Raw genomic sequence first — 6337 nt, 5'->3', positions numbered from 1 at the left:
CTGGAGATACCGCTGAGACTGTATAATAAAAAGTTCCCACATGCGATTGGGCGAGACTGGGATGCACAAAATAATAGGAAGATCTCCTCTTCACTCAGTAGTGTCTCTGCATTCGGCCTTCCCAGGAAGGAATGTGCTAATATCATCTGAAAATATCTGAATACGGGGTTATGTATGACATGAGACAGCTGCGTAGATGGATCCTGGCTTCCGCCACCCGATATATCACTCCAAAACTTCTCAACCTCCTTACCCAGGAAATATTCCATAGGTGTCTCCGGGATAGCATCAGAAGTAGCCTGCAAGCCCAATAACTCGCCAAACTCTTTCTGGCTGAAGGAGTACTCAACTCCGAAAAGCCTGAAAGCAGCATACCCATCTGGTCCAGAATATGGGTCATAGTCGAATGAACTCAGGAACTCCAAAGTCAGGTTCCTATATGTGTTACTCAAGTCATCAACAAACTCGTCCCAGTGAAGTTGGTGGCTAAGGAATCGGATACTCGACTCGATACCCAGTGCCTCCATACATTGCTGATCAGGATAACATGTGGGTGCCATAGGGGGCTAATACAAAGCAATGTAGCGCTTCCTCTGAGCATTATCTCTATAGGCCACGTGTATGTCATCGAAATCCTGCATCCTGTAAAAGTTAAGAAAGTGATCCTGAAAATACAAACCATTCAAATCTTAGTCTCAATGCAAAATATGATAAAAATAAAATTAAATAAATGCGAAAAAGTAAAATGAAAGAAAGACCATGGGTTGCCTCCCACGCAGCACTTGTTTAACGTTAATAGCTTGACGATTAGAATTTATACACCTGTAGTAGTAGGAATCGGTGGATCAATCAGGGTGTGGCTCGAGTAGTTTGCTGGAATGTCTCCTCCTTCGTAGAGCTTCAGTCTTTGTCCATTTACAATGAATGGACTACAGGTTTCGTTCTTGATTTCTACGGCTCCGGATCTCAGAATCTTGGATACTTCGAAAGGACCAGTCCATCTTGAACGTAGCTTTCCAGGGAAGAGTCGTAACCTAGATTTAAAAAGGAGAACAGGATCGCCTATATTGAAATTTTTCTTTACTATTCTTTTGTCGTGATAGGCTTTAGTCCTCTCTTTATATATTTTTTCATTCTCGTAGGTCGATTGCCTAAGTTCTTCTAATTTATGAATGTCTAGGGTACGCTTTTCTCCAGCGGCTAGGTAGTCTAAATTCAAAGTTTTAGTAGCCCAATAGGCCTTATGCTCTAATTCGAATGGTAAGTGACAGGATTTTCCATAAACTAGTTGATAAGGAGTAGTTCCTATAGGGGTTTTGAAAGCGGTTCTATAGGCCCATAATGCTTCTTGAAGCTTCTGAGACCAGTCTCTCCTAGAAATAGAAACAGTTTTCTCTAGGATTTGTTTTATCTCCCTATTAGATACTTCTACTTGGCCACTAGTCTGTGGGTGGTATGGTGTTACTACTCTATGCCTAACTCCATATTTTCTTAAAAGTTTGTCAAATATTCTCGATATAAAGTGTGATCCTCCATCGCTTATGACTAAACGTGCTGTTCCAAATCTAGGGAATATATAGTTTTTAAATAGTTTGATTACTACCCTAGTGTCGTTTGTGGGTGCAGCTATAGCTTCAATCCACTTAGACACATGGTCTACAGCTACTAAGAGATACCTGTTTCCTAAGGATGGTGGAAAAGGTCCCATGAAATCTATACCCCATACGTCAAAGAGTTCTACTTCCTGAATGTTTCTTAGAGGCATTTCATCACGCCTTGAAATGTTTCCAGTGCGTTGGCATCTATCACACTTGACAATGCAAGCATAGACATCACGCCACATGGTAGGCCAGAATAGGCCAGCTTGAAGAATCTTGGCGTATGTCTTAGAGGTGCTCGCATCACCATAAGGTGCAGAATGACAATGCTCAATAATATTATTTACCTCTTCTTCTGGAACGCAACGGCGAAAAATGCCATCTTTACCCCTTTTGAAAAGGAGCGGTTCGTCCTAATAGAAGTTTCTCACATCGTGGAAGAATTTCTTCTTGTGGTGGTAGTCAAGATCAGGGGGTATTATATCAGCAGCTAGGTAATTAACGAAATCTGCATACCAGGGTACGTTACTTATTGCTAAGGAATTTTGGGAATGCTCATAAGGATCTAGGTTATTATCTTCAATGGTTTCTACTCTAGCGATCAGTCTGTCATAGGCAAAATCATCATTTATGGGTACTAGTTCAGGTTTTATATGTTCAAACCTAGAAAGGTGATCGGCTACTACATTTTCAGTGCCTTTTTTGTCTCTTATGTCTAAATCAAACTCTTGTAGTAATAGAATCCATCGGAGTAATCTGGGTTTGGCATCTTTTTTACTTAATAGGTAACGAATGGCAGCATGATCAATGTAAACTATAATTTTTGCTCCTACTAGATAAGATCTAAATTTGTCTATAGCGAAAACTACAGCGAGTAATTCTTTTTCAGTTGTCGCGTAGTTAAGTTGGGCAGCATATAGGGTTCTACTGGCATAATAAATGGCATGTAATTTTTTATCTTTCCTTTGTCCTAGAACGGCTCCAACTGCATAATCACTAGTATCACACATTATCTCAAAAGGTTCCGACCAATCAGGTGGTTTCATAATGGGTGCAGATACTAATGCTTGCTTTAAAAGATTAAATGCGTCATTACATTTTTCATCGAAAATGAATTCAGCATCTTTCATTAAAAGTCCAGTTAAAGGTTTAGTTATTTTGGAGAAGTCCTTAATGAAACGCCGGTAGAATCAAGTGTGTCCAAGAAAGCTTCGGACTTCTCTGATGGTTTTTGGGGGTTTTAGGTTTTCTATAAGTTCTATTTTAGCTTTATCTACCTCTATACCTTTTTCGGAAACTATATGTCCTAAAACTACTCCTTCGGTTACCATGAAATGACATTTTTCCCAGTTTAGCACGAGGTTTACCTCCATGCATCTCTCCAGGATTTTCTCAAGGTTAGCAAGACAATTGTGGAAATCAAATCCGCAAACCGAGAAATCATCCATAAACACTTCCATGATACCATCTAGGTAATCTGTAAAGATTGACATCATGCAGCATTGGGAAGTAGCTGGGGCATTACAGAGGCCGAACGACATTCGTCTATAGGCAAAAGTTCCATAAGGGCATGTAAAGGTAGTTTTTTATTGATCTTCGGGGTGGATAGGTATTTGGAAGAATCCAGAGTATCCATCTAGATAGCAGAAGTAAGAGTGTCTAGCTAGACGCTCCAACATTTGGTCTATAAATGGTAAAGGAAAATGATCCTTCCTAGTTGCTTTATTTAATTTTTTATAATCTATAAACATCCGCCATCCTCCTTCTAAACGTTTTGCTACATGTTCGCCTTTATCATTTTGCACGACTGTGATGCCTCCCTTTTTAGGTACTACATGCACAGGGCTCATCCACTTAATATCCGAGATCTGGTAGATTATACATGCCTCAAGTAACTTAAAAACTTCCTTTTTAACAACATCACTCATTATAGGGTTTATTCTTCTCTGATGTTCCCTAGAGGGTTTTGAATCTTCTTCGAGCGAAATCCGATGCATGCATACGGATGGACTTATACCTTTCAGGTCAGAGATATTATATCCTAAGGCTGAGGGATATCTTCGTAAAACGTCTAAAAGTTGGTTCGTTTCCTCTTGGCTCAAGGTAGCACTAACTATAACTGGACGGCTCATCTTTTCATCGAGGAACTCATATCTCATGTTATTAGGCAGTTCCTTAAGTTCTAAGGTGGGTTTCTTAGGGCATGGCATAGGATCTGGTGTAAGGGATAAACATTCTTAAAGGTTATCATCGATGTAGGGTTTCTTAAAGTCATCATCTTCCCTTATGAGAGTTGATGGTAACTTAATTGTTTTTATAATTTATTTTTGTTCTAATTCTCTAACACATTCATCAATGATATCTAAGGCATAACACGAATCTCCCATCACAGGTGCCATAAGAAATTTCGAAAGTATAAATTCTATTTTCTCGTCACCTACCTCAAATGTCAACTTTCCTTTCTTGACATCTATTATGGCTCCTGCAGTCGATAAGAATGGTCTACCTAGAAGGATTGGTATATCATTGTCCTCTTTGATGTCCATGACAACAAAATCAGTAGGGATAAATAACTGACCTATCCTAACAGGAACATCTTCTAAAATGCCTATCGGATATTTAACAGATCTATCGGCTAACTGAAGTGACATCTTAGTGGGCTATAATTCTCCTAAGTTTAACCTCTCACAAACTGCTAAAGGCATTAAGCTCACACTAGCTCCTAAGTCTAGAAAAGCTTTTTCGATGACATGATTACCCAAAAGGCAAGGAATGGAGAAATTTCCAGGATCTTTATCTTTCTTTGCTAATTTGTCCTCGGAAATAGCATTACATTCCAAAGGCTTCGGATCGTCAAGTGTACGTTTGTTGGTACGGATGTCTTTGAGAAACTTTGCATAAGAAGGTATTTGGGTGATGGCTTCTGTGAAAGGGATTTCTACATGAAGTTTTTCTATAACTTTAATAAATTTTTGATATCGTTTATTGATCTGGGTTTGTTTGAGTCTTTGCGAATATGGTATAGGTGGTTTATATGGCGGGGGTGGTACGTAAGTTTTATCTTTAGGTTCTTCTCCTTTATCTCGACCTTCCTGGTTTTCAGATTCCTCTGGTTCTTTTACTTCGTCCGTGGGTTTGGTACATAACTTAGAAGTTTCGGGTTCACTCAATCTAGGGTTTGGTGGCTCATCATAAGCGTTCCCACTTAGTAGGGTAATGGCATTGGCTTGTCCTCTCGGATTTTGTTGAGGTTGTCCAGGGAATTGTCTTCCAGGTGTAGTCTGAGGGGCTTGGTTTAAAGCTACCTGAGAGATCTGGGTTTCAAGCATCTTGGTATGAGTAACTATTTGGTCAACCTTGGTTCCTAACTGAGTAATCAATTCGTTAACATGAATGTTTTGGTTCATGAACTCCTTGTTTTGTTGGGTTTGGGCGGTGATAAAATTTTCCATAATTTTCTCAAGGCTCGGCTTTGGTGGTACATGTTGCATAGGTTGATTTGATCTAGGGGCTTGATAACTAGGTCTCGGAGGTGCATTATTTTGGATTAGGTTATTGTTTTTATAGGAGAAGTTCGGGTGATTCCTCCATCCATGGTTATAGGTATTCGAGTATGGGTTCCCTTGGGTGTAGTTCACTTGCTCATAGCGGGTTTCGTTTAATAGACCGTATTCTGCAGATTGGTGTCCTTTGGTTCCACATATCTCACAATCCAATGAAACTGCGGCTACAGTATTCGGGTTTATGCACATATGCTCGACTTTGAGGGCTAATGCGTCCATTTTAGCTTGCATCATGTCTATAGAGATTAGTTCATGCACTCCTCCTTGGGCTTCCTTCTTCTCAACTATCGCTCGTTCGACTCCCCATGATTGATGGTTTTGAGCCATATCTTCGATGAGGGCACTAGCTTCAGGATAAGGTTTGTTCATCAGAGCACCGCCTGCGGCAGCGTCGATGGTCATCTTTGTGTTGTAATGAAGTCCATTATAGAAGGTTTGAATGATTAACCAATTTTCCAAACCATGATGTGGGCATGCTCGTAACAACTCTTTATATCTCTCCCAAGCTTCGAACAACGATTCTCCTTGGTTTTGGGTAAATCTAGTTATATGGTTTCGGAGAACGGCGGTTCTACTCGGGGGAAAATATCTAGCAAGGAATACTCTTCTTAGGTTATCCCAAGTCGTAATGGAATTGGGTGGAAGGGAATCTAACCATGATAGGGCTTTATCTCTGAGGGAAAAAGGAAATAATCTTAAACGTATTGCCTTAGGAGAAGCTCCATTGGTTTTAAAAGTATCTGCTAATTGAAGAAATATTTTTAAATGTTGGTTTGGGTTCTCAGTAGTGAGACCTATGAATTGTCTCTGTTGCACTAGTTGCAACAGGGATGGTTTAAGTTCAAAAATATTAGTTGGGATGGTTGGGTTTACTATACTAGAACTAGGTTCTTCGTTAGATGGTTGAGCGAAATCCTTAAGAGGTCTTTGGTTTTGATCTTCGGCCATAGCTCTCTTAATTCTATGAAAGAATAAACGTGCGCGAGCGTAACGTTCAGGTTCCGCCAGAGGGTATACTAAGCTTAAACTTCCGGTGCTGCGAGTTCTTCGCATTGACCGACGGGAAATAGCCTAAGTCTAAACGATATAACAACAGGAAATGAAATTTGCCGAAATTGGTCCCCGACGTTGTAACACCCCAACAAAAATAAGATAATTATTTGATTTAAATTAATA

The 6337-nt window shown here is 39.8% G+C and overlaps 1 non-coding gene across 1 annotated transcript; it reads left to right on the top strand.

The window, feature by feature from the left end:
• Window positions 1–5618: 5618 nt before the first annotated feature.
• Window positions 5619–5725, top strand: LOC127099448 (small nucleolar RNA R71). The gene has a single exon (XR_007793948.1). It is a non-coding gene; the product is annotated as a small nucleolar RNA R71 (small nucleolar RNA).
• The last annotated feature ends 612 nt before the right edge of the window (window positions 5726–6337 follow it).

Source organism: Lathyrus oleraceus, chromosome 6 (genome assembly GCF_024323335.1).
Source record: "Lathyrus oleraceus cultivar Zhongwan6 chromosome 6, CAAS_Psat_ZW6_1.0, whole genome shotgun sequence".
NCBI classification, from domain to species: Eukaryota; Viridiplantae; Streptophyta; class Magnoliopsida; order Fabales; family Fabaceae; genus Lathyrus; species Lathyrus oleraceus.
This window is presented reverse-complemented; position numbering and strand designations above follow the sequence as displayed.